General features: G+C 40.8%; 1 protein-coding gene across 3 annotated transcripts in view; it reads left to right on the forward strand.

The window, feature by feature from the left end:
• The first annotated feature begins 138 nt into the window (after window positions 1–138).
• KIF1B (kinesin family member 1B) overlaps window positions 139–12,109 on the forward strand; it is a 159,434-nt gene continuing 147,463 nt past the window's right edge. For 2 of the 3 annotated variants that reach the window (XM_004385151.3, XM_023739409.1), the window contains exon 1: window positions 139–282. The gene's annotated coding sequence lies outside the window, so the exon portion shown is untranslated. The remainder of the gene's footprint in view (window positions 283–12,109) is intronic. The other variant, XM_004385153.2, reaches the window with a different exon arrangement.

A 12,109-nucleotide genomic window follows, 5' to 3' on the forward strand; every position in this document is an offset into this window, starting at 1 on the left:
GTCCTGAGAGGTGTTTGCGCGCAGCTGAGCCGCTGCCCGACCGTCGCAACCGCCACTGCCGGCTCGTCTCCGCGCCCGGACTCCCGCGCTCCCGTCTTCTACTTGCCGAGGCCCTCGATGCGGGGCCGGGCCGCTGCGTGATGGGGTTGCGGGCTGGCGCCCTGCTGCTCTCGGCAGCCGCTGCCCGCGCTGAGGTGCGTCGGTACCGGGCCCCGCGCGCTCCCGCGCGCCGCGGCGCCTGCTGACCTGGCCGCCCACCCGTCGGTCCGCAGCGCAGCTGAGGTAAGGCGGCGGGGCGGACGGCGGTTGGGGCTGTGGCCGCCCGGTGCGGAGGGGGGCTTTCTGCGAGGGGGAGGGGCGGCCAGGCGAGGTCCGCAGGGGGAGCCCCGGGCCCTGAGGGGACCCGTGCGCACTGAGGGCGCCGCCCGCTGTGGCACTGGGTGGGGTGCGGTGGGGTGAGGTGGAGAGGGGAAGGCTCTCCCGGGGATGGGGGGTGCAGGGCGCCTCCCAGGCCAGCAGTGCGCTCTGGGCTTGCGTCCAGCGGCTTGCTGGGTCCCCCGCAACCAGCCCTCCGTTTCCCCTGAGTGCCAGGCTTCGGCTTTGCCCAGCGGTCAGCCGACTCGCCGCTGTCTGTCCATCCCCTGGGCTTTCTGCACAGTTTGCAGCTCAATGAGGACAGCGCGGCTCCGTTTGAGGCCATTCTTTCTTATTTCCTCCATCCTCTCTCCCCCATCCTCTTGGTTGGTATTCGGGACCGAGGCTGGGAATGTGGTTGTGCCCTTTTGCCAGATGCAGGTAGGAAAGGGCATCACATGGTAGGGGAGAAGTCGATGGCGCAAGGACTGCAAAGAGGAGCGCGATGGGAAGGGAGGGGGCTTGCTGGAGGCTGGCCAGCCGTTGGGAGGGCTCGTGTGGTCTCGGCGTTGAGCAGAGCAGGCTTACTCGGGCAGCCATATTGGGAGGATGATCTGACAAATCCTTTAGGAGCCAAGTCCGGTTGCTGGAAGGCACCGAGTGACAGCCCTGGCAGCTTTCAGGGTGACTGCCCGCACAGAAGCCAAATAGTGGGGGTTGGGAGGCTGCTCGAGCAAGCTAGTCATTGTTCATGCAACGCAAAACATTCCCGGCTCTAAAACCGGAATGGAGCTCCCAAATCACTTTTTCTCCTTGGCAAATTGCTAAATTAGCTTCCAAGGTAAACTGCCTTCATGATTCCTTTCTTGTTGGTGTGAAATATTGGGTTTCTGTATTCTTCTGTGTTCTGTGCACACAGAAGGCCTGGAGATGCCTTACGCGTACACAGGTCTGAGGACTGCTAAGGCCAATTTATCGGTATGGAGGCCTTGAGTTAGTAGATTGCATTGGGTGGACAGATTTTCAGAGTAGCTGAACATGCAGAGAGTAAGTAAACCGGAATGTTCTGATAGTGAGGGAGGCTTGCAGCAATATTTCTGAGGACACAGGTTGTAATCTTTGTGGAATATCGAGGTAGCTGAAATTAGGTTCTGGACAGATCTCCTGTTCATGTATCTCTTTTTGGTCTAGGCAGCTGTTCTGCCGACACTGAACATGCTGCATTGTGTCATAGCTGTGTTTGAGCCCAATGAGAGTGCAGTGATCGCATTTGAATCGCTCTGAAGAAGTGATGTCATGGTGGATATTTTATTTAAAGGCTGGCATTTTGTCAGCTTAGCTTAGTCATAATAAAATCTTAGCTTGTGTTCTTCTTTAAGAAGTGAGGTGGTGCTTTCTAATTAAGTTGGTATGGTTGGATTATGAAGCCAGTAGAATTATTCATGTACTGATAAAGGATGGAATGTGAAGATGGCACACATGTTGGCATTGTCGAGCAGATCTTGAAATGATTAGTAATTGAGTTCAGCTTGAGCCTGTAAAGCTGTCTTTTCTTACATCCTAGGCCTGGACAGGACCTGGAGGGTGGAATGCCTGCCCCCTTCTTTGTGTCCGTTTCTTTCATTCATACTCCATTTCTTAACGAATAAATTCCTGTAGCTTTCAAAATTGAACTACTTAAATAATTTCAGGTAAGGTTTTCTAAGGAAAGTCTTAACACATTTCTTTTGTTAACTTATTGTTAAGCTTTCTTTTTAAAACTTGGTTGACTCAAATATGCCTTCAACAGAAACTAGTGTTTTTTTGAATTACATTAATATGAGAGAAATACAGAATGTCTTTTAAAATTCCATGCCCTAGTTAAGAAATATTTGTATTATTTTACTTTTAAGGTTACTTTATTAGTAAAAAGATCTGAAGAATTGTGATTAAATATAATTTCAACTTTTGGTAAAATCAGATCTGATTGTACAGCTCTGCTGTGATAAGTGTTTTTCCAGAATTTATCCAATTAAGTACAGCTTCTAAGGCTTAGAGCAGACCATTTTTCCCTGTCAGGACCAGATATGAGTGCAGTTTTCCTTTTTTCTCTTGTTACTCCTTCCCACTTTTAAGTTGTGCAGGTAATAAATGCCTAAGAAGAGTCTGCCAACAGTCTCTCTCCAAGGCCAAAGCATTCTCAGTCATTTCTCTGCTATGGTCTTTTCCTGCGTACAAAGTAAAGAACAACAATGAACTCCTCCCTTCTTGTTTGTAAACCCCTTCCCAGGCTGCTAATCACAAGTCTTTTCCAGAAGTAAACTTATCCCTTTGGTCTTGTAAACTGACATGGTTTAATTTCACAAGGCTCTGAAGTTAAACCGGTATCATGTCTACATCATGTAGTTTTCTTTGAAAGATGACCTTGTTTGAATGGATACTGGTGAATTTCTGGACTCCATAAAGGAGTTGAATAAATATACATACTTTTAGGACTTCTTTTTGTTTTTGTTTTTTTGCACGTCATAAGGATAGAGGAGAAATTAAATGCATGTGACTTGTAATAGGAAAAACCTGCAAAATGTGCCTTGGACTTCTCTCTGAGTTGAACTTTCTGGCTAGTGGCCCCGTGATTCATTGAAGCTCACTTTTACCACAGTCACTAACAGTTTTTGAGAGTGCACCTAGAACTTTGGTTCTTTACCCTCGAAGGACTTACAGTTTGCCACTTATTAATAGATATGGTGAGATAAGATTAACCCCATCTCCTTCCCATTTTGTACGATTTAGTGGACTGCTGCCATGCCATGGTGGTTTCCAGATTTTCCAGTGAGAGCCTTTTTCCTCTTTGTAATACCTTTTAATACTTATCATCTAATACGAAATTGGTACTTTTATGGTTGTTTTGAGGTTGTATATGCGTTATAAGTCGTAAGACTTGTGTCTGATGGATTTTAAAATATTTTTATATTTAATATTACGTTGTTTACACCAAAGCATATCATTCAACTGTATTATTCTCTACCATTCTCTATTTCCTTTGAAGATTTTGATATTTGGCTTAATTTTCTCTTTTATCCATGTTTCTGACATCATCTTATACGTCAGTGACTGTGTAGATAAGCAACAGAAACAATAATGATGATAATAACTTACTCATATTGAGCACTTTATATGTGTCAGGCCTATTTCTAAGCACTTTACATATATTTACTAATTTAATCCTTGTAACAACCATGTAAAGTAGATACTATTAATATCTCCAGGAAACCCTGGTGGCATAGTGGTTAAGAGCTTCAGCTGCTAACTAAAAGGTCAGCAGTTTGAATCCACCAGGCACTTCTTGGAAACTCTATGGAGCAGTTCTTCTCTCCTGTAGGGTTGCTGTGAGTTGAAATCGACTCAGCGGCAACAGGTAAGAGGTATTAACATCCCCACTTCACAGATAAAGAAACTGAGACAGAAGCTGTGGGGTAAAGGACCTAGTTTTACCCTAAGTTAGGTGGCCTTTGTTCTTGGTTCTTGAGAAATAACCCTTGGAGTAATTGTGGTGCCTTGGTCTGGGATTTCCAGGCCGCAGTGGAGAATTTGTGCTGGTGAGTGGGAGCTGGCCAGACCAGAGAAGACTCACCTGGGAGGCAGATACCAACCAGCATCAAGAGGCAGGAGTTAGCTTATCATGCTAAACTGGGCAGGAAAAAAAAAAAAAAGCCTGAAACTCTAAGGCTCAGGGAGCTTCCTGCATGTGTAACTCTTCCTTATAACCATCCTCATATATATCCTTTTACTATAATGAAACCAGTAGTTGTAGGTATAATATTTTTTGTGAGTTCTGTGAATTGTCCCAGTGAAGTAATAAACCTAAGAACAGTGTCCGTTTAGCTTGTGAACTCTGACCTAGCTCTGGGTGGCTAGGGGCTGAGAGAAAGTGGGCCACTGGAGTCAGAAGTGATAGAGAAATGGGAAAGCAGAGATATACTGGATCTCCACTTCATGGGAATCAACTTTATGCTGATTCTCCTCTACAAAGTTATCATTTTAGAGGCTGAGCGACTTTCCTAAGGTCAGTAGAGCCAGTAAATACCCACTATGCTGAACTTCCTTTGTAACTACCCTTAACTTTAAAATTCCTTGACTTCATCTCAGGCAAACCTTGGCTTCGTTCTGTTCTAGCAGCTAATTTTGTGGTCACATCTTCTAAGATGTCATCACCTTCAGATCTCAAATTTGCCTCCAGATCTTAAGCTGATAATTTACAGCTCTCACTTTCATAGTCTCTTTCCCTGTGTTCTTCCACCTCAAGTCCCTTGAACCTTTCCTTTTCTCCTAGTCTAACCGATTTGACTTCTTTTCATTCCTTTTCTATACTGTGTGACCCCTGGAGTATGTTGCTTCTGCTCTTTTCTTACTAGCACTTGCAGTTTTTATTCTTCCTTATCCTGCAGACCCACTGTGCAGATGGCAGCCTTGCATCACTCCTGCCATCCGTACCCTCCATACACGTTGTGAAGAAACATCACACAGTGCTGTGATTTGTGCCACAATTAATGTGCAGTCTTAGGTCTCCCCTGAGTCTATATTTGGTGTCTGTTGAAGCAATTCTGCTCAGTTCCCTCCCACATTCTTCACGGGGCTATTCTAAAATCTTTACCACTTTACACTTTACTCAGGCCTCTCCACTGTCCCATAGTTGGCATAAAACCTTGCCTACTACCTCAGGAAAAAAGGCACAAAGTCTCTCAGTTTCCCCTTTCTTTATTTACAAACTTCTCTGCCCTCTTTCTTACTGTCTTTTCTCCGGTCTCAGAGAAACAGGTTATACTCCCCCACTCTCAGCTAATCCCGTGGCCTGTCTTCCGGATATCACTGCCTTCTATTTCTTTAGGGATTTGCTGTATTGATTACTCCTCTTCTTGCCTGTATTTTCAACATCTCTCACTTCACTGACTGTTTCCCCACTGTTCCTTGAAAATGCCAGACACAGTTCCACCTTAGAGCTTTTGCTCTGATTCTTTTTCCCCCTGAAACTCTTCCTGAAATCTGTTTGGCTAATTCCTTTGCCTCCTACAAGTCTGGTTAAATCTCACCACCTCAACATGCCTCCTCTGTCTACCTGCACCTGCCCAGTACACTTCCGCACCACACTCCTGATCTCCTGTCCTTGCCCTGCTTTATTCCTCTGATAATGCTTCTTATCACCTAACATTTTCTGTAACTTATTATTTTTAATGTCTTCCCTCTCCCACTAGAATATAAGCTCGTCCTTGCCAAGTCTATCTTTTTTGCTCATTGATTTATCCCAGGCCCCGGGAATACTACCTCTTGTGTGGTAGATACTTAATAAATAGCTATTGAATGAATAAATCATAGGAGCTTGCAAATCTTTCCCATTAAAAAAAAAGGATGGGAGAGGGGAAAAAAAACAAACCCTCCTTCCTTTCCATTCCCTGCTAGCTATCTCTCTCCTGCCTTCACAGCCAGGTTCTGGAAGTAGTGTGGATGCTTGCGTTTCTACTTCTTCCTTGTCTGCTAATCACTCCCTACCCCACCACAGGCTGGCTTCAGCTTCCCCTCTCTCCCATCACTGACACTGCTCTTGCTCTTGTTTCCAGCCCTTTATTGCTGAGACCAGGGTGTATGGTTCACGCCTTTCGCTGCTTCACCCCTTTGCAGTACTGAATGTATTGCTTACTTCACTCCCTCCTTCACTGAGCTTTTATCTGCTTCTGTTTTAGTGGGGCTGGTTTCAGTCTCTTGGGTTTCTTATTTTTCTGGCCACCGATGTGGCTATGAAATTCATTCAACACAGATTTTTGAGTACTTGTGCCCATTTTAATATTTTTCTTATTGCATAACTTTTAACGACTTGTTGAGTTATTTGGTTTTGTTTTTAGGAACTAGAACTTTTTTTGGTGGTGAACATATATGTAACAAATCATTTGCCATTTCAACAATGAACTAGAACTTTGACCACATAAAATTTCTAATCTTAAGTAGCAGAATGGTTTATTACAGGGAAGTTTTATTTATTTATAATTTATACCACTTACTGCTTCCAAAAGGATTTGAGTAGCTTACCACAAACACCACATATACAGTAAGGCTGTTAAAATGTAAATAAACAAAAATCTATATAACAAGAGGAAAAAGTAAATCTACAAATCACCAAGGCTAATGTGGTTACTGTAATTTAGTTTTGAACTTTCTGAAAGTCAAGGCAAAAAGGAAAAAATAAGTTACACAATTTTCATTTTGGTAAAAGAAAACCTAATGGTTCATTGAGAGAAACTTTTCTTTCTCATAATAAATTCTGAAAGAAAGGTGTTATAGGCATCCTGCTACAAGGGTTCACATTTTACACACTAAGTGTCATCAACAAGTCTTTAAATAAAACAAAGAAATGTTATTCAAGAACCTTTCTTTTAAAAAAAGTAGTCCACCTGGTTTCTAAACTGAGAATATAAAGTCAGGATATGGCTAAGTTAATGAAGAATATATTTTCTTCTGTGGAGGATATAACTAATGTGGTTCATGTATATAACTTGATATAAAGATAAATCTGAGTATCCTAGCAGAAAACTCACTGTTCTACTCTGGTGAGAGCCTGTAATACTTGTATTCTGTGTTGTCATCTAAAAGAAAACATGCGTTTTAAACATTCAATACCAGTTTATCATGTGGCAAGATTGACAGGTGGTTGACCGACTGAAAAGTCTGACCTGCATTCTTGCTCTGATAGTGAGCTACCTCCCAAGAATGTAGCTGCAAAGGTGTGGTCAGAAGCGGACTTCAGAAAGAAATGTGACTCATAACAAACTTGAATTAACCTCTGGTTGAAGCTTACCATTTCCATACCGTGGCTGAGTTGAGTTCATTTTAGAGTGGATGGACAATTTCAGGAGCGGGTGTCATTTGTCATTTACTTTGACAATAGAAGAGCTTCAGTGGAGTATTGGGATTTGAGTGGCAGAGTTCCAGTGGGTCAGCCAGAATCTGTAGGATGTACCTTCAGATATTGGAACTAATTGACTTACTGGATAGAATTTAGTACTGACTATTCAAACTTTGGGGAGTCAGTCCCATCCCAAGGAGGAGAGAGGGGAAATGAAAAAAAAGTCATTTTCATTTAGAATAGTTTATTTTAAGCCATGGGTCATAGGACCTGTTGTTTTTTGGTGCACCTGTTGGTTTATGAGAATAAAATCATGTCACTAGTGAAAAGGAGGATACTTGATTTCTTAATTCAAGTTTCAAGTGGACATGTGTCTAATAATCTAAAAGTTTGATCAGGTTATTTTAGATAGAAGTTAAAAGAAAACAGTTGGGGAGCCTGACCAAGCTTGCTTATTAGCCACATTTTAAGATTGAAATCTGATCCATTGGGAGATTCTTGTGCCGTGCAGTCTGATTCTTGGCATTGGGTTAGAATGCAGAAAAGAAACTTTTCTAACATGATCTATGTTGAGCTTGCCCATGGTTGCTTTTTATCCATACAGTCAAAAGCCAAGAATAGATTGGTAATTCACATACATGGAAAAAAGTTCTTACGTTGTTTTTGACCGTTTTCAGTATAGTGATGGTCTGTGACACAGTGTTGGGTCCTAAAACCTGTTTGGTTCTCATGGGCAATATTAGACTGAGAGATGCAGAACTGTTACATAAGAAGGAAATTTCCATAGCATCTGAAAATGGGCTCTCTAGCTACACAGATTTACTTGTGCGTGCCTATTCATTCTTTAAATTATAATTCATTTTTAAAAATATAACTCAGTGGAAGACATTATCCTTTAAAGAGGCTACTTGTTGATATTGTAAATTTGCTGTTATATAGCAAAATGTTGAATTTAAAGGGACTGTATTTCTTGGTTAAAATCTATTTTTAATTTTAGCAAATGAACTGAGTTAAGTATCAATGTATGGGAGCTTTAAGTGAACAACTAACTGCAACATCGAACAGAGTGGAAGAAGTAGAAAAATGAGGAGTCAACAGAGCAGTTTCAAGGAGCGAAGAAAAAGAAAACTCAGAAAGGAGGATATCAGAACCTGTGACTTATTGCTTCCTGCCACATGGTGACATTTGACCTTGTCCTTGAAAGATATGGGCTTGTAATAGGCAAAGAAGGAAAATTAGGCTTCCAGGAATGGGCATATACCGTGTAGTAGGAGAGTGCTGGTGGAGAAGACATAGAGTCGGGCAGTGAAAACTGGGAAGTAAGTTGGATTGTGAAGGCTCTTAAATTTTTAGATTATGTTCTGAGACAATGAGAAACAATTGAAGGTTTTTAAACAGAGAATGAATGACATAAAATTATCTCTATTTTAGGAATATAATCCTGGCTATTTTCTATAGAAAATGGGATATTATAAAAACAAATGAACCAGAAACCTAGTATTGTTTTGCTCTTATTTTTGTTCACTTTGCTAAAAAATCAATTTGAGAATGTTTCCTTACGAGTAACTAGTTGCCGTCAAGTGGATTCCAACTCATGGCAATCTCGTGTGTTAGAGTAGAACTGTGCTCCATAGGGTTTCCAGTGGCTGATTTTTGGGAAGTAGATTGCCAGGCTTTTCTTCCAAGAGTCTTCTCCTTAGACTCCTAATAATCCTGGGTACCTCTGAGAGCAAGTAAGAATTCCACAAGATCAAAATTAAGCAATTGGGCAAAAATTAATTGAGAAAAATTCAAATGAATTAGACTAAATGTTTTATTACCCTTAAACATTTTATTAAACATTAAAGTGTCAGGGAATGTGTCTGGAATTTTCACTCCATTCCACTTTCCTAATGCTTCTAGTTCTATGTCATAAGGAAGGAGAACTGGCCAGAGGAACAGTCTAGAACTGAGGCTGTGTGAGTGATTTAGAGTATTTATGGTTGCCTTTCCTACCTGCCTTTCTTCTCTTGTCTCTTCAAAACTTGGAAAATGTATTTTTATGCCAGTTATTAAGAAATGTTTCCCTGTAACTTCTTAAAAATACTTTCTATTCTTGCTGAAGTTTAAACTTGATTTCAGATTTAGATAATCAGTAATTGTTTAATGAAACAGTTTTGACTTTGTAATTCTTTAATGGACAGCTGCTGTAAGAGAGATACTGTTTATAGTAGTAAGGAAATAACAAAAGTAACTATACTCTACTTAACTGTAGTTTCCTACTACTGTGCTATTTTTGTAATATTTTTTACTGCTGCATAAAATTTTAACTCATTTTGGGGATGGCTGCAGTTTTAACACAGGACAGAAAAAATGTTTAGGTTTAGGATATTTTGAAAAAGTGATTTTAAAATGTATATATCACTTCCAAAAAGAATGGCAGGGTTAGCTTTTTTTTTAGGAAGGAATTTGAGATTCATCTCTATCCTTTTTCCTTTTGATCAAATGATTCATATCTTTTCTGGAACGACTTATGTTTTTTATTAATGTCATTCAAATATTAGTCTGTTGACATACCAGACCAAAAAACCCGTTGCCATCAAGTCAATTCTGACTCATAGTGACCTTACAGGACAGAAGAGAACTGCCCCATATGGTTTCCAAGGAGCAACTGGTGGATTTGCAACTGCCGATCTTTTGGTTAGCAGCTGAGGTCTTAACCACTACTTCATCAGGCCTTCTGTTGACACACAGTAACTAGGAATTCAACCAAAAAACTTCAGCTGTTTACTATATTCAGTAACCCTGTGATGTATGAGATTAGAAACATGACTAAGATCCTGTTCTTGACCTCAGAGACTTAAAATCCATAGCAGGACTGAGAAAAGTAGATAACTTATTCTACCTGGTAAGGTCAGTGAGATGAGAAGTAGTCAATGGAGAAGCAGTTGTATTTGGTTTGGGAAGTGAGGAGAATCTGTGAAGGCTTTAGAGATAGGTAGCATATGAGAAGGCCCTAGGAGAATAAATTGGATTTTGTGAAGAACAGAGGAGGAGGAACGGCACAGTGGGCAGAGACGACAGTGGAGCTGGAGGCACAGAGACAGAAAAACATGAGATGCATTCAGGAAACCCTTAGTGGGTGGTTGTTTAGGAATGGATGGAAAGTAGGTAGTTTATATTGCAGAACACCTTGAATGCCAGTGTAGCGAGGTTAGTCATTACTTGGTAGATGGTAGAGAAACTTTGAAGATTTTTAAGTGGGACGGTGATATGAATAGAGCTGTACTTCAGGAGGAGCCCTGGCGTCAAAGTGGTTAAGAAATTGGCTGCTAACCAAAAGGGCGACAGTTCGAATCTGCCAGCTGCTCCTTGGAAACCCTATGGGGCAATTCTACTCTGTCCTATAGGGTAGCTATGAGTTGGAATCAACTCGACAACAGTGGGATTGTTTTTTTTTTTTGGTACTTCAGGAAGATGAATCTGGCATTGTTGTGTAGTATGGATGGAGTAGGAGGAAGAAAGAGAGAAAACTGAATTAGGAAGGTTAACAGTCTTGGGTGAGAAGTATTGAAGGCCTGATAGAGTGTTAGAAATTAAAAGAGAGATTTTATAGGTAGAAGCCATGTAACAACTGATTAGATGGACATAGGAAACACACATTAGCCTGTGTGGGAACAGGAGAATGGTGGAAACATTGGAAAAAATAGGAGAGAGGCAGAAGTACTGGTGTTGCAGTAGGTGAAGAGAGATTTTGGCCTTGGTTGTGTAGGTCGAATGAAATGCTGGCAGGATAGTTAGGTAGAGGAGTCAAACAGTGTTTTGAAAATGTTGTGTATGGGGACATTAGATATTAAAGATATTAGTGTTTTGATTCATAATTACAAATACACAGTACTTTATATCTAAAATTCAGCAAGGAGTTTTCAGCCTTTGTTGTCTTGTTTGTAGATCAGTCAGCAGCATTCAATACTTTGTTAGGCCCTGGGGAGAACGCAAAAGAAAAAAATTAAACACACACAATATTTAATAATTATCAACAATTTTGGCAGTCTTGTTTCTTTCATCTACCTGTAACAAATGCCTTAATATCTAATACTCAGTCTATGTTAAAATCTGATTAAAAAAAATTTTTTTATAGATTGGGTTGATAATATGTCTCTTTTATCCCTCTCCCCCCCATTATGCCATTTATTTGAAGAAACTGTAGATTTTGTCATATTCTAGATTTGGCTGATTGTGTCGTTGAGGTGTCCTTTAGTTTCTTTGTTCCCTATATGTCAGTCACCTGATAGTTGATCTGAGGCTTGATTTGATTCAGTTTTTTTTTTTTTTTTTTAAGGGGGTGGGGAAAAATACTTACAGGTTGTGCTGTATGTTTCCAGTTGTAGCACATCAGGAGGCGTATCCCACTTAATGTCCCACTTTTCAGTGATGTTAAGATTGGTCATTTAGTTCAGTTGTTGTCAGCATAATCCATACACCATAACGTTCCCCATCAACCTTTCATCTTTTTAGCAGCCAGTGGTGATGGTTGCTGAGAGCCTTTATACCAGTAGGGCTGTAAAATTATGACATTCTAATTCTGTCAATTTTTTCTGCATTTATTGGCTGGAATTCTTCTATAAAGAAGAACTTACCCTCATCGACTATTTGGCTGTTCTGAAATGTAGTTTATACAGGATGTACAGATTGAATGAATGCTCAGTTCTTTTGCTTTATTTGCCAGTTTTCAGAATAATGAGTTAGTTTTATACGTATCATTATGAACTCATGAATTTTTATATAATTGATGTTTTTCAGTCCGTTTGCAGTCATTAATATTTTTGATGCTCCAGTTATTCCATGTTGGCCAATGGGAGCCTTTACAGCTTGGCACTTGTGTCTTTTTGACATGATCACATT

This window comes from Trichechus manatus, unplaced genomic scaffold, assembly GCF_000243295.1.
Source record: "Trichechus manatus latirostris isolate Lorelei unplaced genomic scaffold, TriManLat1.0 scaffold00133, whole genome shotgun sequence".
NCBI classification, from domain to species: domain Eukaryota; kingdom Metazoa; phylum Chordata; class Mammalia; order Sirenia; family Trichechidae; genus Trichechus; species Trichechus manatus.